At 30.3% G+C, this 23,321-nt stretch overlaps 1 protein-coding gene across 1 annotated transcript in view; it reads right to left on the reverse strand.

Moving 5' to 3' along the window:
- LOC130672204 (peroxisomal acyl-coenzyme A oxidase 3-like) overlaps window positions 1–21,324 on the reverse strand; it is a 169,910-nt gene extending 148,586 nt beyond the window's left edge. The window contains exon 1 of the mRNA XM_057476614.1: window positions 21,168–21,324. The gene's annotated coding sequence lies outside the window, so the exon portion shown is untranslated. The remainder of the gene's footprint in view (window positions 1–21,167) is intronic.
- Between the last annotated feature and the right edge of the window lie 1,997 nt (window positions 21,325–23,321).

Below are 23,321 nucleotides of genomic sequence, written 5' to 3' on the forward strand. Positions count from 1 at the left end.
CAATCACGTGACTTTGCAGCCACAAATAATTATTCTTAATTACATTCACTTTCATTACTCATCGATTAATTATTTACTTGGACACGATGTCAACTGGTGTGACTGATGTCATCATTCAGTCATCCAGTAATCTTAATCTCAAAAATCAATATCAAATTTTATTTGTGACTGCAAAGTAATTATTATACGTTCAGACTCGGCTCGTTACGCTTCTTATATTTTTCTCTTCTTACTCGTACTCTGTGTCGCGAATTAAATTTAATTGTGACAAAAATGTATACTCGAACTATTGATGATAGTTGTAAATCATTAATTGTTAATAATTTATTCTTTATTGCGCTCTTTGTGTAAAATTAATTCACGTGTATGGTGCCGTGTAAATTTATAAACTCGTATTCATTAAACTCAACAAACTCGATCTTCAACTACGCTCTATATGTATATAATATAATGTTCATGTGTACGGTGCATGCAATTTATATAAAACTCAATTAAACTCAAATGCAATCGAATAATGTTCAATAAGTGCTCTAATAACACTCGTGATCGACTCTGTACTCTATGCTATTATCTGTGATTTATTTTTATTAAATATGGACAATTCACTAAATAAGTGAATTTTTATTTCTTTCACCATCCCGATCCAGCAAACTAAATATTTAATGTAGTTTTTAAGTTAATATTTTACAGGAATGTTAGGATTCCCTATGCCGACACCCAGGTTCCGGGTTATGATTTTAGACACTAATTTTCAAAGTTTATTTTTCCGGGCATACTCGAAAAGTAGATACAGCAAATACTATCAAAGCTTTAAATCGCGCTGTATCCTTGTTTGGTCCACCCACTCGTGTAATAGCAGATCAAGGTAGATGTTTTACCGGCAAAGAGTTCCAAGATTTTTGTACCTCTCAAAATTTTAAATTACACTTAAAAGCAACGGGGGCCAGTAGGGCGAATGGTCAGGTTGAACAAGTAAAGAGTACTCTTAACAATATGTTTACTACAGTTGAAACAAACGGGCGCTCATGGCACTACCAATCGTGTCACTAAAGCTAGTTCACTAGAATTGTTAATTGGTAGAGTAGCGCGACCGTTTGGGTTAATAGTCGATGATAATGAAAAAGAAGTCGATATCTCTGATGTAAGACAAGATGCGATTGAAAATATAGAAAAGAATGCTAAATATGATAAGTCTAGATTTGATAAGAATAAAGCAAAGGTAATTAGATTCAAGTTGGGTGATTTTGTTTTAATTAAAAACGAAGAAAGAAATCAAATTAAGCTTGATCCAAAGTTCAGAGGTCCATTCGTGGTACTAAAAGTTCTCGATAATGATCGGTATACTTTAAAATCTTTAAGCTGTAATAGAACTTACAAATATAGTCATGAGAACTTAAGGAAAATGCCGGAAAGTCATATTCCTAGCGAGTTGGATGTTTCAGATGGGAGTGTTGATGAAAGAGACTCTAAGGCAGAGTCTTGAGCCACCAGGGGAAAGGTCAAGCACTAATGACAGAAAAAAAGATCGCACCACTTGCACCAGGATGTAGGTCGTAACTGCAAACCGGAAGTGGTTTGATCAGGGGGCGATGGGCATCTGGTGAAGTGGCGGGGGTCTGAAGTTTTTGAGAAGTTGCACCATACGTATCATACAGTGGCTGTTGATAGTATGGCGGGGGCTTGGATAAAAGATTGCATAGTTGTGGCTATGGCAATATTGGACAGAAAATGGTCGCACTACTTGCGCCAGGTTGTAGGTCGTATCTGCAAACCAGGAGTGGTTTGATCAGGGGGCGATGGGCAACTGGTGAAGTGGCGGGAGTCTGGAATTTCTGGAAGTCGCACTACACGTATCATACTGTGGCAGTTGATAGTGTGGCGGGGGCTTGAAAAAGTGTACCTAGTTATGACAACTATGGTAGTATCGGACTGCACGTGGCATACAGGGGTCATTGAGTGTGAGAATCTATGGTGGACGAAAATACGAACATGGTGAAACGACTGCTCAAGGGAATTATGAAAGGCATACTTAAGAGATCGTATAGTAAAATAAAATATAATCTTAATGAAATACTGCTGAAAGCTTTTAACACTACTATGGATTTCTGAACTGGATAATGAAATAAAAAAAAAATCTGTAAATTATGTTGCATTGTAAATAGTAGTAAATACAAGGAATTTATATGTGATTTAAAATAAACGTTTTAGATTCACTCGAGGATGCGTGATCGTCAGGATAGCCGTGTCGGAGATGAAAGAATAAAATGGGGTTTTCCAATTGGACGGGAAATTCCTAACAGTCGAGACTAGTTTTTTACAGTAACAATTAAATAAAATTTAAGCTCTAGTTGTTTACAACTTAAGTAGATTATGTTTACTACGGGAGGCTTAGGCTCGCTGTGACATCTGTTCACCAAACGTAGCCACGGTCACAGGATGGATATAGTAAGACACAGAGGACAAGATAGTAAGATAATAAGATTGTTGTCCTTCTTTGAACATTTTGACTAAAAGGTTTCTAATGAAGAGTACAGAGTTTTTTGGACTAGTTGAGTCGGTCAGTTCTGATTGAGCATTCGTTGTGCGAGTTCAAGTTGTCCTGTCGACCGTGGATTCGTTCTCGAGCCTAGTTTGCCGTAGTATTTGTAAATTATTCGATCGGGTTTTATTTGAATATCATGAGACTGTCGTGTATTACAATTATTATAATTTCCTTTGTAATCAATTATTGCATTAATTAGTATTTAGTGTATTTTGATATTTGTGCGCCACTATCTTCATTATATTATTTGTCGAAGGATCATTATTCGTGAACAATACTTTTAATATTAAATCACTGTGTTGCATAATTATAATTCGTTTACATTTTAAATAAAATTGAGAGATATCAATATTGAGACCAATACTTAGGATAACGCCCAAGCTTGTAATGACTTTCCGACATATATATATATATATATATATATATATATATATATATATATATATATATATATATATATATATATTTGTTTATTTATTTATTTATTTATGACTGGTATAAAAAAACAAATTCTCAAGAGGTGCAATTACACCTGTGCTTAGAACGAGTACATAGTATATAACAATTATACATAAATTATTTACAGTTTCTCTTATATATTGATAATACAGTGCAACGTACAATTAGTCAACTTAAGTTGCCAAAAACATTATTATGAACTAATCATAACTTTTATTAGAGATAATAATTATTAGTTCTTATCCAATTACTACACTTCTTTTATAATTGCTTCTTAGAACACACATATATGGGTCATTCCACCAAATAAAATTATTTTTACGGGGCGACCTTCGTCGATTTGGTTCAAACTTTGTGGAGTCGTTCTATATATTAAAAAAAAATTCGCTGAAAATTTGAGCCTTTTATATGCAGCTGTTTCAAAGTTATGATTTTTTGAATTTTTTAAAAATTTTTATTTTCAACTTTTTCATTAATTTTTTTGAAGGAAAAAATTTTTTTAAAAAAATTAGCACATAACAGTTTTTTGTAGAAAAAATTCTCAGCTTTCCAATAAAAATATCCATTTTTTATTTTATGTTACAGAAGACCTTTTAAAATTCGATTAAAGAGGAAAAAACGATTTTTATAACTGTGCGGCGCTTGATACATCTAATTTGATATTTTTTTCAGAAAGCTGAGACTTTTTCTCATACTATTTGTAATTTTCACGATGTGCATATTTTTTGTTTGAACAAAATTCAATAAAATATAAACTCTCTATGTTAAAAAAACTTTAATTATTATTTTTTTTGAGGATGTTAATACATTTTTAACACAAATATTTTCTAAGCTATCAACAATAGGTGAGATAGGGTGCACTGCTTGTGTTTCTTTCACCGTATTTGACTCCAAGTATCGTACGTCTAAAACATTTATTTTCTATAAAAAGTCATCATTTCCTGATTAAACGAATCGATTCGAAACGATTTGTAATGTTAAATGCCCATAAAAAAGGTGATTCAAAAGTATTCAAAAGCATTAAAAAGTATTTAAAATTTTTTTTCCAATCGTTTTAAGTCGTTTCTTTTAATAAGGGTTGGTTATAACAGTGAAATCAACGCTGGTAAAATTTTGAATAGTCCGGATATATAAATTGTGGGGTGTGAGGATATGTTTTCTGGTATGTATCTGCAGTAAAGCTCTGAAAACAAAAATTATAAAACCATTTTTCATTATACAGGATCAATGTTTCAAGTGTAGGAATTAGTAATTTTAACTTTGATTTTTGTGTTTTGTTCAATAGTGATTTCAGACTATTGATATCATCTGCGTTAATGACAGTTCTGACTTTGTAATCAAGTTTTATAAAAATTTGTGTACATAATAAATAGTATTTATGGTTTCTGTTTAATTATAAATTGCAAATCATAAGTTACGCGTACACCAATGGTTGATCACACCATTGGTCTTAAATTAACTTGATTCTAACTGGCTGCTGACACTGAAAATAATTTTCAATGCAGGTAATCATAAAAAAAATAGTGTGTAACACGAGATGAAACACGACTTCATTGCAGTTAATGTCAGCTTTTGCCTATGGCTCGGGCAGCCTACTTTACTCTCGTCTGACATCGTTTTGTTTCATCTCTTGTCACACAATAAACTATTACAGTTTGTTAAAACCATAAAATCCCTCGCAGATTTGAATCACGGTGGAAACACGGTGGGTTTGTTCCATTTTACCACTGTGATTACGCGGTGTATCCACCGTGATTACACGGTGGTTTGACCACCGTGTATACACGGTGTTTCCACTGTGATTACGCGGTGGATACACCGTGGAAATACGGTGGTGAAATAGCACAAAGCCACCGTGGAATCACGGTGGATACACCGCGTAATCACAGTGGGAACACCGTGTATAGACAGTGGTCAAGCCACCGCGTAATCACGGTGGATACACCGCGTAATCACAGTGGTGGATACACTGTGTATACCCGGTGGTGAAATGGAACAAACCCACCGTGTAACCACAGTGGATCCACGATGTTTACACTTTCACGGTGTTCCCACCGTGATTCAAATCTGCGAGGGATCAATGACTTGCATTTAAATAATTATTGATTATGTTTAAACAAAAAATATGCACATCGTGAAAATTACGTATAGTGTGGGAAAAAGTCTCAGCTTTCAGAAAAAAATAGCAAATTAGATGTATCAAGCGCCGCACAGTCATATAAATCGTTTTTTCCCCTTTAATCGAATTTTAAAAGGTCTTCTGTAACATAAAATAAAAAATGGATATTTTTATTGGAAAGCTGAGAATTTTTCCTACAAAAAACTGTTATGTGCTAATTTTTTTAAAAAAATTTTTTCCTTTAAAAAAATTAATGAAAAAGTTGAAAACAAAACTTTTTAAAAAATTCAAAAAATCATAACTTTGAAACAGCTGCATGTAAAAGGCTCAAATTTTCAGCGAATTTTTTTTTTAATATATAGAACGACTCCACAAAGGTTAAACCAAATCGACGAGGGTTGCCCCGTAAAAATAATTTTTTTTGGTGGAATGACCCATATATATATATATATATATATATATATATATATATATATATATATATATATATATATATATATATATATATATATATTGTAACGGGTTTTTCACCACTGGGGACCTACCGAGTGAAGTCCGAATACATTACGATTTTTGGCAACCTTGTTCAATATTATTAAGTTGGGCGCCAGGTGATTTTATAATCACCAAATAAACAATTATCAAAACTAACTAACTCGGCTCAGGGTGGCGGATCGGGGAAAGGTCAGGCACTTAAGATTACGATTAAATAATTATCAGAATTAAACACAATAAGTAGTCGTATATTAAACCCAAATAATTGATCGGTATCACAAAAATAATCGGTTACAAACAAAATTGAAACTGCTGTTGTCGGCTTGACTTGATATAAACAACACAAAAAAAAATCGTAGTTGATCGAAAAACACAATTAGTCCATTGCTCGGAGAAAACACATTCGGTTGTCGAAATAAAATAAACTTATTTTATTTTTCACAAAGAATACTTGACGAATGACGTCAGAGTATTGTAAATGGAAAGACTCTACTGCCGTACGAATGAGACACGGATAATCCGTAATTCTCAGAATTGCTCGATGAAATAAAATAAAATATAAAATAATATTTTATTTCGGTAACGCGTTAAATTGCATCATACCGATTACACGTAATTAATTATTTCATTAATTAATTATTGTCGCACTTCACTTGTTCATTAACAAATCGGTTGTACACTGTTGTAATAATAATTAAATAAAGACATGCCAGGACTGGTTGGTGGTTGGGATGTTTGAAAAATACGCATATTTGAAAATATAAAAATATTTTTATTTGTCACAGCACAAAATATCACTAGGTTGCAAATTAAATAGTTTATTTAATTTATAAATACTGTTAAATGTCTGAGCTCATAATACTTGAATAATTGAATACAATTATTGAGTTAAGCTCGAGTAAATAATGAATTAAAAATAATCAAGGTGAGTTTAATTGAACACTGAGTTGAATGCGAAAATGTCATGATAATAAGTAACATGATGTCAGAGGTTACTGAGCGAAGAAAATTACTGATCACATAAATTACTATTTTTAATAGCACTGAATACATAAATAATTTAGTTATTGAGTTTTAATAGTAAAGATCACTTAATTGAATTGAATTTAATGAGCTCATAATAAATTACACTGATTCTCATTTATTTGTTGAACACGTGGTAGCATGATTGCAGAGGCTACTGAGCGAAGGAATTAACTTTGAGTTTAATTAAGAAATTGAGCATAATAATATTCAAATAAATAATAAAACAGAGTCCTTTGTTTTGATGAACACTTTAATTAATTTATAAGGTAGAAATTAAGCACCTGTACGATTCTCCGTTGAAAATAACCTCCTCAGGAACAGGTTGTAGAGCACTGGATTTCTTGATGTTGTTTATTATTTATTTTATGAACTCTGGAGCTCGCAATTATAAAAATAATTATAATTTTATAAAGCTTACTGATCACTTATTGCTTTTGATTGATTACTTTTAATAATTAACTCGAGATGAGCGCAATTTGAATAGATTATACAAAACACGTGGTGACACTTGAAAATGTATAAAACGAATAGATAATGGCGTCGGTCTTCTTGCCACGAGGCAGGAAAAATCCATGCGCATGCGTCGCACAGCGCAAGTCAAGTTTGAATAGATAGACACTAGGCCCCAGTAGGTGCTGCCTCTATTTGCCGGAAGTTCAACTACATTCAAATTTGAATGTAGTTGTGATTACGCAACATGCACGTTGTTCAGATTCGCGCCAATGCTTCGGCTTGTTCACTTGTTCACGTAATCGGATTTTTTGTCGGTCGAAATTAATTGTCGTGATTTATTGTTCGTTGATCAAACTCGGATTGGTCTTAAAAGTCGTAATTCAAATTGTTCATACGTCGGAATCGAAATTGGTCGTTTGGTCGGGTCGAATTGTTCAAATAAACAAACGTGGCCGTTCAGTTCGGCGTCTATCCCGGATCTCTCGTTTCAATCAAGACGTCGGATCGATTGCTCGGTCAAAGTTGGAATTTTTGCTCATAGGTGTCACCACAATTGGCTCACCGGATAACTATTTATTTTATTCAAATAATTTCAAACCTCGGGTCGATGTCGAATTTTCATCATGTTACAATATATATATATATATATATATATATATTAGGGTGAGCCAAAAAAACCAACCTATCGAACTTACATCTTAAAAAGGACCTACATATCGAGGAGAAAATTCTCCCATTGGGCAAAATTTTTAGCTCAATTTTAAAAGGTGTCGGTACCCATTTGAAATTTCCCCTTTAAATAACATGCAAAAAAATTTTCTTTTATAAAAAATATAATAACTTTTGAACCATGTGAGACAAAAATTCGGCTCTGGAATATTCTTGTAGGGCATTAAATTTCTTAAAAGAAAGTCCTGGGAGTCAAATTTGTAAACTTGATATTTCGTATACTAACAGGCCATCAAAGTCTAGAATAAACAGAATTATACAAATTTAAGGCTTTATTATTAAAAATATCAATACTGAAAATTTGTTCTACATGTAGTGCAATGAAATCACCAACAGTATCCACGTTGTAACAAATAATATTTTGTTATCGATCACAATAAAAGAAAAGTATTTGGAAAATCCAAATAAAGCCTTAAATTTGTGTGATTCTGTTTACTCTAGACTTTCATAGCCTGTTAGTACACGAAATATCAAGTTTACGCATTCGACTCTTAGGACTTTCTTTAAAGAAATTTAATGCCCTACAAGAATATTCTACAACCGAATTTTTATCTCACATGTTTCATAAGTTATAATGTTTTTAATCAAAAAAAATTTTTTTGCATGTTATTTAAATGGGAAATTTCAAATGGCTACCGACACCATTTAAAATTGAGCAAAAAATGTTGCCCAATAGGAGAATTTTTTTCTCGATATATAGGTCCTTTTTAAGACGTAAATTTGATAGGTTGGTTTTTTTGGCTCACCCTAATATATATATTAGGGTGTCCCAAAAAAAAAAAAAAAATATTTTTTTTTTATAATCTGCCTAAAATGAATTTGTAGGAAATTAAATTTTCTACAAAAAAGTGTTGATGCATTATGTACGTCAAACGAGCTGGGAAAAAGTTACCGGTCTTCAAAAATCAACATAAATTTAGTTTACTCAGTGTTAAATTTTTTTTTATTATTTTCCATTTTTATTGCATCAAAAAACTTTTTTTCAAACTTTAACGAGCACGCTCTTGTAGAAAATTTAATTTCCTACAAAAAGAATCGAATATCATATATACGTCAAATGAATGAGAAAAAAGTTACAGGGCTTTAAATGTCAACGAAAAATGAAATTCACTTTCCGTTGACATTTTAGTTCAAAAAATTAATATTTTTGAAACTTCACTTTTCGGTGACATTTAAAGCCCTGTAACTTTTTTCTCATTCATTTGACGTGAATATGATATCAGATACTTTTTGTAGGAAATTAAATTTTCTACAAGAGCGTGCTCGTTAAAGTTTGAAAAAAAGTTTTTTGATGCAATAAAAATGAAAAATAATAAAAAAAAATTGAACTCTGAGTAAACTAAATATTTGTTGATTTTTGAAGCCCCGTAACTTTATCCCAGTTCATTTGACGTACATAATGCATCAGCACTTTTTTGTAGAAAATTTAATTTCCTATAAAATCATACTGGGCGAAATTTAAAAAATAAATTTTTTTCATAATCTTAATAGCGAAAAACTAGAATAAAAAATTTTCGCGTGTGTTTTAAATGGAAAAGGGGACCCCCCTTCGTGACAGCTTACTTTTTAAGATATCTGGCTGAAATTTTGTGAGGACTCTTTTTATGATATGAAGTAACTTTTGAGCCCATGAGACGTTAAAAAAAAAATATTTTTTTTTTTTTGGGACACCCTAATATATATATATATATTAGGGTGGTCCTTATTTTGGACATTTTCGAATTTCTATGCTCCCAGAGGCTTATGTAGTTCGAAATAAATAAAAAAAAATATTCTCCAAGTTTCAGGTCTCTATCTCAATTTTAACCCATGCCGCACAGCGATGTAAGTTTCCGGTTTGAATATGGGGTTTTTTGCATTGAACGATTGATTTTTGATTCCGGCCAAAGCAATTGTTCAAAAAATTTGAAACTCCGTAGACTTTATCCTTATAGTAGTAGCTGCTTCGTAGAATTTTTAAAGATTTTTAGCTACTATGATTTTGGAGGTACAGCAAGATGAAAAGAAAGAAAAATAAAATTTTTTTTATTTCTTATCTAAAATTTTTTTTAAATAACAACAAATCACTCTGCATCCTTATCAGAAGTTCTTATTTTTTTCCATTCTCGCACCCAAGTAAGTTAGTCTAGTCGATAAGTTGGAAATGGTCGAAAATAGAGATACTGCTCTTAAAATTAGGTGAGATAGCTCATTGGATCCGGAATGACGTCTAGAAAAATGTGCCAAAAGATTGTATTAGCACGTAAAAAATTTCAAAAGTTATAAAGAAATTAAGATGAAAAAAAACAGGCTTTTCGTTTTTTGCCAATATTTCATAAACTATTAATATTTAAGAAATCTAACAAAAGGATTCTTAAAGAGGAGGAAATTTCCAAAAAAAACTCCAATCTCCCGGATTTCTATCTCCATTATTTATAATTTTAATTTAACGCAGAAAATGGGTCTCCGCGCGATATTCTTAAGTTGCGCGCGCTGCGTCAAAAGCGAGTACGACACATTAATTAATTTATTTAAGGTATTAAATATTTTTCTTTTAATTTTAAAAAATTATGGTGCATTCTGAACACTTTAAATAATTTATTCCCGTTGGAAATTTTACTTAAAGTTAATTTTTCAACAAGTTGAACGATTGTTAGCTAACAAAATTTTCTCGAACTTACGTCTTCATTGTAAATGAGAAAAAATATTTAAATAATTGTCGTATAAATTTTTCGCTTCGTGGAGCCTTTCTTACATACATACTCAACAAGATCACGTGATAAAAGGTAAAAAAAAATTTTCATACTTTGTTTATAATAATTTTTGTACTTGAACAAAAACTGAAAAATCCAAGTGTTATATCCGGCTTGCCGTATATTTAAAGGGGCCTCTTTGCCGCGCTCGCTGCAAAGTGCAGCGTTAACAATTTTAGGGATAGCAACTTCGGCCAACACCTCGTTGCACGTCGTCAACGATTCCTCCAATCACGGAATTACACTTGACTGTATTCTAAATTCATCCAATTATATATTCTAAATGATTCCCTCCAGAACCGCGAACCGAGGTGATAAAAACAACGAACACCAAGGTGCGGCAGCCTATGACGCTTGAGAAGTTAATGTATCTTCCTTGCTGGCCCGCGTGAGTTCTAAACCGTGTTACGTTTAGGCAACCCTCTTTTCTATTTTCTATTTCTCTTAAAACCGCTTAGTTCATATTCGTTAAATAAATCTAAACAGTCAAGTATACTATAAAATCCCACGGGAAGATCGTCTCGATATTGCACTCGAGGAGGCGTGGCAAGTTGCTTGTTACCGTTAAAATTTCAATTCGAAATTCTCTTTTCAAATTATATTTTCTTTTCCAAAAATCACCACACGGGAAGTACCGCTCGCGTAAACACGAGGAGGCGTGGGTGATTTTTACAATAATTGTTAAGTGTATAAACAGCGATTCTCGTCCGAGTGAATTGCTGGAGTCGGGGATTCATACCGAACTCATATGAGCTAAAGACTCAACAAATTCCAAGTGCAAATCTATAAGTTAAGTTAAGAGTTAAGTGTAAATCCTAGAGAGTTAAGTGACAGAAAAGAACCTTAGTGTTAAGATCGATTTAACATCTTGTGAACTGAGTACGGCGAGCCCATAGGGAAATATTTCAATAAACATCTATCATTGGGAAACCTGCATATTAGATTATTTCTAATATTAAGAACCGCATCCTTTTTTCCTGAGCCAATTCATCTTTCGATCAGGGACCAACAGAAGCCGTACCCAGGAGTTTGCAGTCCAAAGGTTACAAAGACCAACTTGCAAGTAAGCAGAGAACAACGAAAAGGTAGGTGAAAATTACCAATTTCTCTAACATATAAAATCCAAATTCTGCATCGAATACACAGAGAGGCCCCTGCGGGGTTTATCGTTCGAGTTCTCACAATAAAAATAAAACCTAGAGCTAATTCTCTAGGAAAATCACCCTGTTTGCCCGGTGCCTCCCACTTGAGGCCCACGCGACCATTTCCAATAATTAATTATTATTAATTAATTAAATCCGGACATAACACAAGTAATGTTGCTGAAAAAATTTTTTTTTTCTTAATCATCATATTATCGCTCTTTCATTAATACAAGATATCAATTGATTTGAAAAAAAAAATTTTTCCGTCATTTGTTGATAAATTGTTTATTAACAAATTGATTATTTTGATATTTTTAAAAAATTTTTTTCACAAATTCATTCTATTACAAATATTATGATTTTTAAAAAACAAATTTTTCCTTAATAACAATTTTTAATTGTTTATAATCGTTTTTTTTATATTTCGATGGTTTAAATAATTAGTTAAGAAATTTTTGTTTATCTTAAAATCATAATTGACAGTCCTCTATAAAGTAACAAAAAAAAAATATTTTTTTATCAACAATTTCATTGTTTATTAACTTACTAATTTGTTAGAAACAAATTTTCAACTTTGTTATATTTTTTTTTTTTAATCTTATAAAATTTACAAATACGACCACATATAACAAAGTATAGAAAAAAATTTTTTTCAATTTTTTATTGTACTTTTAAAAAATACGTGCTACAAAAGTTGCAGCGGCTGCTTCATTTGTCTACTAAACAAACTAATATAACTTTTAAACTATTAGAGATATGAAAATAAACATTCTTGCCGATTTTATAAAGGGTTAAACGATCTGCTAAATAAGCTGTTATAAAAATTTTTAGTCATTGCTAATCTATTGTCATGCATTTTTTAAAAAGTTAAATGCCGTTTTTTCTGTTTTACGATTCTCTCACTAGTTAGAAATCACGAGAGTTCGACAAGCATCGAGAAAAATATTAGTTTTTATAAACAAATGCACATAACAGAAGATTAGCAATGACTAAAAATTTTTATAACAGCTTATTTGAAAGATCGTTTAACCCTTTATAAAATCGGCAAGAATGTTTATTTTCGTATCTCTGATAGTTTAAAAGTTATATTAGTTTTTTAGTAGACAAATGAAGCAGCCGCTGCAACTTTTGTAACATGTATTTTTTAAAAGTACAATAAAAAACTGAAAAAAATTTTTTTCTATACTTTGTTATATGTGGTCATATTTGTAAATTTTGTAAGATTCAGAAAAAAAATATAACAAAGTTGAAAATTTGTTTCTAACAAATTGGTAAGTTAATAAACAATGAAATTGTTGATGAAAAAATATATTGTTTTTGTTACTTTATAGAGGACTGTCAATTATGATTTTTAGATAAAAAAAAATTTCTTAACTAATTATTTAAACCATCGAAATATAAAAAAAAACGATTATAAACAATTAAAAATTGTTATTAAGGAAAAATTTGTTTTTTAAAAATCATAATATTTATAATAGAATGAATTTGTGAAAAAAAATTTTTTAAAAATATCAAAATAATCAATTTGTTTATAAACAATTTATCAACAAATGACGGAAAAATTTTTTTTTTCAAATCAATTGATATCTTGTATTAATGAAAGAACGATAATATGATGATTAAGAAAAAAAAAAAATTTTTTAGCAACATTACTTGGATTTTTCAGTTTTTGTTCAAGTACAAAAATTATTATAAACAAAATATGAATATTTTTTTAACTTTTATCGCGTGATCTTGTTGAGTATGTATGTAAGAAAGGCTCCACGAAGCGAAAAATTTATACGACAATTATTTAAACATTTTTTCTCATTTACAATGATGACGTAAGTTCGAGAAAATTTTGTTAGCTAACAATCGTTCAACTTGTTGAAAAATTAACTTTAAGTAAAATTTCCAACGGGAATAAATTATTTAAAGTGTTCAGAATGCACCATAATTTTTTAAAATTAAAAGAAAAATATTTAATACCTTAAATAAATTAATTAATGTGTCGTACTCGCTTTTGACGCAGCGCGCGCAACTTAAGAATATCGCGCGGAGACCCATTTTCTGCGTTAAATTAAAATTATAAATAATGGAGATAGAAATCCGGGAGATTGGAGTTTTTTTGGAAATTTCCTCCTCTTTAAAAATCTTTTTGTTAGATTTCTTAAATATTAATAGTTTATGAAATATTGTCAAAAAACGAAAAGCCTGTTTTTTTTCATCTTAATTTGTTTATAACTTTTGCAATTTTTTACGTGCTAATACAATCTTTTGGCACATTTTTCTAGACGACATTCCGGATCCAATGAGCTATCTCACCTAATTTTAAGAGCAGTATCTCTATTTTTGACCATTTTCAACTTATCGACTAGACTAAGTAAACGGCATATCTGTGTTGCACTAATACAGTAATCAGGAACTTTGGCCGAGTTTTGCTCACGAAAAAACGAATATTTCCGAAAAATTAACGCGCTCTTCGCTCAATGAGGCAATATTGTTCGTTTTTTGCTAGTGATTTTTTCAATCGATATCTGAGATCGGTATATCTATGTGACTAATCTTATTATATGCTTTGTTTTATCGTTTAATAAGTAATATAACTAAATTAAATTTCTTGTAATACTTGCTTCAATAAATTAGTCACCTTTAAGTTTATTAATTATTTTAAGCAATAAATAATAAACTAAAAGTTTTCAGTTTTGTGTATTATAAGGTCAAAATAGTGATTTATTTACAACTTTATAGCTATAATCAATTTTTCCTAAAATGGATCTATTTTTAAATAAATATAATAAACTTAAAAAATTTTTCGTAAATATTCGTTTTTTCGTGAGCAAAATTCGGCCAAAGTTCGTGATTACTGTATTAGTGCAACACAGATATGCCGTTTACTTACTTGGGTGCAAGAATGGAAAAAAGTAAGAACTCCTGATAAGGATGCAGAGTGATTTGTTGTTATTAAAAAAAATTTTAGATAAGAAATAAAAAAATTTTTTTTTTCTTTCTTTTCATCTTGCTGTACCTCCAAAATCATAGTAGCTAAAAATCTGTAAAAATTCTGAGAAGTAGCTACTACTATAAGGATAAAGTCTATAGAGTTTCAAATTTTTTGAACAATTCCCATACGAAAAAAATATATATCCGGATATATCCGGGCTAATCTGCATATATGAGACATACATTTTTATATATGTCGTTTATCGTTCAATGCTAAAAACCTCATGTTATTCAAACGGGAAACATACATCGCTGTGCGGCACCGGTTAGAATTGAGATAGAGACCTGAAACTTGGAGAATATTTTTTTTCATTTATTTCGAACTACATAAGCCTCTGGGAGCATAGAAATTCGAAAATGTCCAAAATAAGGACCACCCTAATATATATATATATATATAAATAAAATAAAAATAGCTGTCAACATATTGCGACGCGACGGGAAAGGCAAAAGTTTGAAACGATCGTGTTTTTGATATTAAAAAAAGACGTAAATTCAGTGATCAATTAAACGAGTTTAGTGAAAACATGTTTTTTTTTTAATTTGTGATAAAGTGCGCGTGTGAATTTAAATAAATACGGTGATGAATTAATTAAAATTTGTGAATATATTTTATAATATAGATTCCAAGTGCGTGTAATAATTTAAACGAATTCAGTGATTAAATAATTAAGTTTTGTGAAAATATTTGTCTTAATCGGTGTCAAAGTGCGTATTTGAATTTATTTGTGTGATATACTATGTATAAAAAAAAAAAAAAAAAAAAAAGTTCGGGATTAATGAATTAGTGTTGTGAAAATATTTCTATTAATTTGTGTTAAAGTGCGGGAAGAAGTAAAGACAGCAAAAATTTTCGTAGAATTGATTAAGAAGTTAAAATTGAACTTGTGGACAAATTACAAATGAGAAAGGATAAATTTGGTGATGTATCATTATTTAATAATAATTATAGTTAGATAAAATTTAAAAAATAAAAAAAGTACAAATTAGCTACAAATATCGTGACATCTAACTGCTCTTTTGTTTTGTAATCGATTGACATGATTAATAAACCGGATACATTTGATGATTCTATGATGTAGAACGATAGATAAACGATTTTGTATAGATAGTAATATTTGAAAATTTTTATCTGGGCTATATAATACCTCAAGTATTTTATCAAGTCAATGAATAAGTTTTATACGGATAAATATGAAAATTTTGTGAAACTGCTGAGATTACTATCATGAGTTAAATTTAAAAAAAAAAAGAAAAGTCGATATTAACGGAAATAATTAAGAAAATCTCCAAAACTTCAATGCGATTGGGAGGGTCCTTATGAAATTGAAAATAGGCTAAATAACGTAGTTTATAGAATCAGAAAAATCCCCAAAGGATAATATAGAATCGTGCATGTAAACCGTCTTGCACCGTACTGTGATCAATAAGAAAAATAAAAGAGAAGTCCGGCTGGGACCCTGAACGATCTCAGTGTAGACGTTGTAAAGGGTTCCCGGGATTCTGTAGTCAATTAGTAAGTCTAGGATATCTTGCAAACTGATAGAATTGAAGATGTCTGAACGACTGCTAAAGACTGGTATAGTCCTCAGGAGAAATCTGACAGTGGACCCTGAATAACCACACTGTAGACGTTGTTGAAGAGTTCCCGAGATTCTGAAAGAAGTCTGGCTGAGGGCTCCGAACGATCTCGGTGGTAACGTTGTTCGAGGGATTCCCGGGATTCTAGAAGGACTGGAATGTTCTAAGTTCGGTTATTAGCTGAGGGAAGTCCGTCTGAGGACCCTGAACGATTAGTCGTTGTAAGGGGTTCCCGGGATTCTTGGACCTTTGATGAGAGACTGGATATTTCTTTTGGTTTAATTGAGCTCAGCTCAAATCAAAAGTTTGAATTCTTAGGACTTATCATTGGTCAATAGTATCCTGACTGGAGCTTTGGGATCCATCCGGAGTTGGCATAGTCAACATTTCTCTTAAGTAGTGCACGACTTCTGGGAGATAGGTGGATACCCTGGAGAGTTTCCGAGGAACTTTTAGGGGGAAAAATTGAAATTCGTTGCAACGTGTATTATTCAGTAATCATTGATATGTTAGCTATAGATAACATATCGGCATATGAGCTGAATGGACCGAGCGGTAGAACATTGAGCGTTAAGATCGGAAAAGTAACAAATTGATCACACTAAAAATTTATAATGAACAACTGATAAATGATAGAATGTAATGATGAAAAATGTTTGAATATGAAATTTAATAAAATGTTGGAGATACTCGTTTTGTTTTTTCTATTATGTGCAGATAATATTTCCAATTTCATTGGGGAAGGAGAGAAGGAGTCCATTCCTAGTCCTTCAAGGAGGAGAGGAAGGAGTTCCTGTTCCCATCCCGTACCTGATCCCATTCCCATTGAAGGTCCATTCAATCAAGAGGAGGGTTACATTTTTAATTTTATTTATTTTGATTCGTTAAATAGAAAATAGAGTCACGAACACTGATTAACTTCTTAGCAGAATATTTTATTTTTTTATTATTATCAATTCTTAGCTCAATTAATCTATAGACTATTTTTTTTTATTTTTTTATTATCTTTGCGTTAGCCTACAGGGTTGTTTTTGGGCTATGGTGTTTTTTTCCCTGTAGGGTGATAGATAGGGTGTGTTGGGACCATAGCGGAATCGAACGAAGATTGTAAATAGTTTTAATTTCAATTAAGTTCGATTCTTCCAACACAAATTTTATCGGGACGATAATTTTATTGAGAAGGGGGTAGTGTAACGAATGTGAAACTGATCTTTTAAATATTTGAATAGCTAGAAAACAAATGCCTTCTTCTCTTGTTTTATAGATGCGCGATTAAAGTCAGTCAGTCATATATTGACAACTAAACAGCAAACATTGTAACTCAATAAACTATATATTGCTCTTGCTTTCTTTACTGCTGTTAATTGTGGTGTTGTTATTTATAATTTAAGTGTGTTATCATTGTAGTGTATAAGTGATATTAATTTAAGATACCAACCACTACAATATATATATTTATATATATATATATATTAGGGTGTGTCATTTTAAGGCTATATTTTTTTTTCTGCTATACCAGAAAATCTGGTAGTACATAGAAAATAAAAAATTATGCCGCTGGGCTGAAGGGCTTAAGTCCAATAGTGACTTAGCTCATCAAAAATTCGATTTCCCATTTAAATAACACGGAAAATTATTTTTTTAACTTTGAGTATTTTTAACTCGTGAATTAATTGATAGATCGAATTGATTCATACATATTTTTGTAGGAAATTAAACGGTCTACAAAACAGATGTCTTATCATTTTTCGATCAATCCATCTGTTCTAAAGTTATTACAGCTCGAAGTCAAGTTATAGTAAATTTCGAGATCTTTTTACTTTTCCGGCAAAACTATCAGACTTGCCATAATATGTTGTAGGATCTTTTTTGTTGACAATTTTATTCTCTACAAATTATTATCAGTAAAGTTTTTTAAATTCCGCATTGTTTTCTAGTTATTTTCATTTCAATGTCGAGCTATTGAAATCGATCAGAACACTACTTTTTTAAAAGCTTGAAATTAAAATGAAAATAACTAGAAAACAATGCGGAATTCGAAAAAATTTTACTCATAATAATTTGTAGGAAATAAAATTGTTCACAAAAAAGATTCTATGATACTTTGTGATAAGTCTGATAGTTTCGCCGAAAAAGTAATAAGATCTCGAAATTTACGATAACTTGACTTCAAGGTTCCATAACTTTTGAACAGATGGATTTATCAAAAAATGATAAGAGACCTTTTTTGCAGGGCGTTCAATTTCCTATGAAAATATGTATTAGTCAATTCGATCTATTCATTTGTTCACGAGTTAAAAACACTTAAAGTTAAGAAAAAAAATTTCCCGTGTTATTTAAATGGGAAATCGAATATTTTAATGAGCTAAGCCGCTATTGGACTTAAACCCTTTAGCCCACAGCATAATTTTTTATTTTCTATATACTACCAGATTTTCCGGTATAGCAGAAAAAAAAATATAGCCTTAAAATGACACACCTTAACATATATATATATATATATATATATATATATATATATATATATATATATATATATCCATAAAAATCATGATTGATCTATTAATCTCACTCTATATAACTTATTTTATAACAATAACTGCAATTTTTTGCTATTTTCCGCAATTTTCATGCGTTTTTCGCAATTTACTTCGATTTTAAAAGGTTTATGGTTAAATAAACATTGGATTTGGATTCAGCGGACCAAAATACACGAAAATCGTGCTTGATCTATAGTTCCATAAATTTTTTTCTTACCAAAACTGCGAATTTTTGACGATTTTTATGGTTTTTTGCAATTTACTCAAAATTTTGAGGGTGTACGGGCGAAATTGACCAGATTCGGATTCAGCGCGTCGAAATACATAAAGATGATAGGTCCAGTCACAAGTACTGACTACTTTTTTTTTTGTGGGCCGTTGTTATAAACAGCCATCTCTTAATATCTATATTAAGAGCTTAAAGGGTATAGTCGGGTTAATATGGGAATTCTTCCCCCATGGACTTTTTGACTCAAACTTAGGGGGTCGATTTGGTGTCGAATGAAAATAATTTACCTCAATTTTTAGCTCTTTAACTCAAACGGTATTCGAGAATTTAAAAGAAACTGTTTTTTCGAAATTATTTTCATTTTTATAGTAAAATTCGGAATTAATCAATGATGATTTTTTTCCTAATTATTACGATTCCAAAACATGAGAAAATCATATGATCGTGATTCTCAAACGGAAAGCCGATTTTTGACGGAGAAAAGAAAACTATAATATTTTTTTTTTGACTTTTTGAAGTATGTCACTCACCAAAATTTGTCAGAAAATGTCTTTTATACTCCTCTATACTGAGGAATTATTTTGAATTTTTTGAAGTGGTGGATCAATTCAAAAAAAATTAAAAACTCATTGTATTCTTAAAATCTTGCGTTTTAACAAACTTAAATTTTTTTTTTAGTTCAAATAAATACGTAGAAAATTTTTTTTATTATAATTTATTTTTTTCTGTATCAAAGTTTAAAATATTTCCTAATAGTATAAAGTTGTAGGGCTTGAAATGTCAGCGAAAAGTTAAGTTTAAAAAATATTAAATTTTGGAACTTAACTGTCAACGAAAAAATGATTTTCATTTTTTGTTGACACTTGGAGACCTGTAACTTTTTTCTTATCCATTCGACATATATACGATATCAAATACTTTTTGTAGGAAATTCAATTTCCTACAAGAACGTGCTTCTCAAAGTGTGAAAAAAAAAATTTTATAGAACAAAAATGAAAAATAATAAAAAAGTAATTTAACTCTGATGAAACTGAATTTTTGTTGATCTTTGAAGCCCTGTAACTTTTTCCCAGTTCGTTTGACGCACATAATGTAAAAGTACTTTTTTAGAGAATCTAATTCCCTATAAAATTATACTAGGCGGAATTGAAAAAAAATTCTTTTTTCATAGTCTTTATAACAAAAAACTAAAATGAAAAATTTTCGCGTGTATTTTAAATGGGAAAGGGGACCTCCCTTTGTGATAGCTCAAAGTTAAAGTTATCTGGCTGAAATTCGGTAAGGATTTTTCTTATAATATAAAGTAACTTATGAGCCCATAAAACGTTGAAAAAAAATTTATTTGTTTTTTTTTGCGACACCCTAATACTCGTATATTTTTGTATACTATTGGGAAATATTTTAAACTTTGATACAGAAAAAAATAAATTACAATAAAAAAAATTTTCTACGTATTTATTTGAACTAAAAAAAAAATTTAAGTTTGTTAAAACGCAAGATTTTAAGAATAAAATGAGTTTTTAATTTTTTTTTAATTGATCCACCACTTAAAAAAATTCGGACTCGTAAAAATTAGGGAACAAATCATCATTGATTAATTCCGAATTTTACTATAAAAATGAAAATAGTTTCGAACAAATAGTTTTTTTTTTTTAATTCTCGAATACCGTTTGAGTTAAAGAGCCAAAAATTGAGGTAAATTATTTTCATTTGACGCCAAATTGACCCCCTAAGTTTGAGTCAAAAAAGCCATGGGGGCAGAATTTCCTTATTAATCTGGCTATGCCCTTTCAACTGCTGTCATATTTCAAGATACCCTTTCGATTTTTCAATGTTATTCGAAAAATAAATACTTCCTTAATTTGAAATAGTCCAATACATGTATGCATCTTTGAAGCAATGTATTTTTTAGAACCTCCTTGACTACTTCTGTTAGATTATGACAAACTTATTTGAAAAATCCACCTTGAAGGCAAATGTAATAAATAGATTTCTGTAATATCTACCTAAAAAAGTATGATTCGGCATTTTGAAGTATCGAAACTTATGAAAATTTTTTTCGTGTGATTTCATTTATTGTTAATCAATGTTTTACAATATAATTGTTATAATAATTAAAAATAAATTATTCATACTTATCTATGCACAATGACTGAATAACAATATCGTAGAAAATATATGTATATATATATATATATTAGTAAATACTCAACAAGTACGTAAACAACTCAGATAGTCAAGTTACTCATCAAAGTATAGACTGAGCCAAGCGCATTGAAACATGTTTAGCTGCTTATTAGAAAAGGAAAGTGCTACGTGTGGCCATCGTTTTTTTTCAATCAGTATCGTAGCTTGGGATCCTGCGCCCTAACAAAGAAAAAGAAAGTATACACCTTAATAACTTCTTCTATAATGTAAAATAGATAAAAATATTTAATTAATAATCATATTAATATAATAATAAAAAAAAATAATTCTAATAATGACCGACTTCTATGATCCCTATCGATGTTCACAAATGTAGTTTTTATCCGTTTTTTTTTTTCATTTAGTTAAAAGTGACAACCGAAGATTCTATAAAACTTAATATGTATTTGTTTCCCAACGATGATGTCCCCTGACAGGTTTTTTGGTGAGCATGTTTCTTTTTTACAGTTGGGATTTAATCACTTTCAACGTCACACCTATTGTTGCAAACTGAGAGAAAATCTATGGGCGACATCTAGTAGAACATTTAAATTAAATTGAACATTAAATGTATCCTACCAAACACAGATTCTCTGTATAAATCGCGACAAAAACACGTTTAAAAGTAAAAAAAAAATTATTTTTCACAAAAAAAAAAGTCAAATCGAAAAAATAGCAAGTACCTATTACAGTTCAAAATCATGGAAAACATTTTCATAGATTTTCAAAAAAAAATTGAATAACAAAATTTCTATCTGCTTGGTGTGCGTTGTTAAATTCATTGAAGCAAAATTAATTTCGAATAAAATAAAAAGTTGTTCTTTTTTTCACTATTTTATAAGCACACCAAGTATATTAAAATGTTTGTTATTCAATTTTTTTTGAAATTTTATGAAAATGTTTTCCACGATTTTAATTGACATTACATACTTGGTTTATTTTCGATTTGACTTTATTTTTTGTCAAAAATAATTTTTTTTTTTTTACTTTTAAACATGTAATTGTCGCGATTTTATACAGAGAATTGTTTTTTCGGTAGGATTTTTAGTTAGATTTTTTTAAAAATCTAGGTATTGTATTTGTCCTCATGGTCGATTTTTCAAAGAATTTTGTCATAACCTATCATAATTGGTTGAGTAGAGTTCGAAAATACCATTCGTTGAAAAATTTATAAATGTATGTATATACAGGGTGTCCCAAAAGTAAAGGTATAAAAAAATAGGCATATACATCTCGTAAATCTGAGTAAGAAATTCCTTTACCATTTTTGCATCTGAAGCAGCTGTAATTAGTTATTAATTAAAAACCATCAGCCAATCAGTGCTCAGATACAGAAGAATTTCGAGAATTGGGAAAAAAGTAAGAAGCAAGATCAATGACCCTTCTTTAACTAAAGAGACCTGCTGCTTGTACTTATAGTCTAGTCGATAAGTTGAAAATGGTCGAAAATAGAGATACTGCTCTTAAAATTAGGTGAGATAGCTCATTGGATCCGGAATGACGTCTAGAAAAATGTGCCAAAAGATTGTATTAGCACGTAAAAAATTGCAAAAGTTATAAACAAATTAAGATGAAAAAAAACAGGCTTTTCGTTTTTTGACAATATTTCATAAACTATTAATATTTAAGAAATCTAACAAAAGGATTCTTAAAGAGGAGGAAATTTCCAAAAAAAACTCCAATCTCCCGGATTTCTATCTCCATTATTTATAATTTTAATTTAACGCTGAAAATGGGTCTCCGCGCGATATTCTTAAGTTGCGCGCGCTGCGTCAAAAGCGAGTACGACACATTAATTAATTTATTTAAGGTATTAAATATTTTTCTTTTAATTTCAAAAAATTATGGTGCATTCTGAACACTTTAAATAATTTATTCCCGTTGGAAATTTTACTTAAAGTTAATTTTTCAACAAGTTGAACGATTGTTAGCTAACAAAATTTTCTCGAACTTACGTCTTCATTGTAAATGAGAAAAAATATTTAATTAATTGTCGTATAAATTTTTCGCTTCGTGGAGCCTTTCTTACATACATATTCAACAAGATCACGCGATAAAAGTTAAAAAAATATTCATACTTTGTTTATAATAATTTTTGTACT

Source organism: Microplitis mediator, chromosome 7 (genome assembly GCF_029852145.1).
Source record: "Microplitis mediator isolate UGA2020A chromosome 7, iyMicMedi2.1, whole genome shotgun sequence".
In the NCBI taxonomy this organism is placed as follows: domain Eukaryota; kingdom Metazoa; phylum Arthropoda; class Insecta; order Hymenoptera; family Braconidae; genus Microplitis; species Microplitis mediator.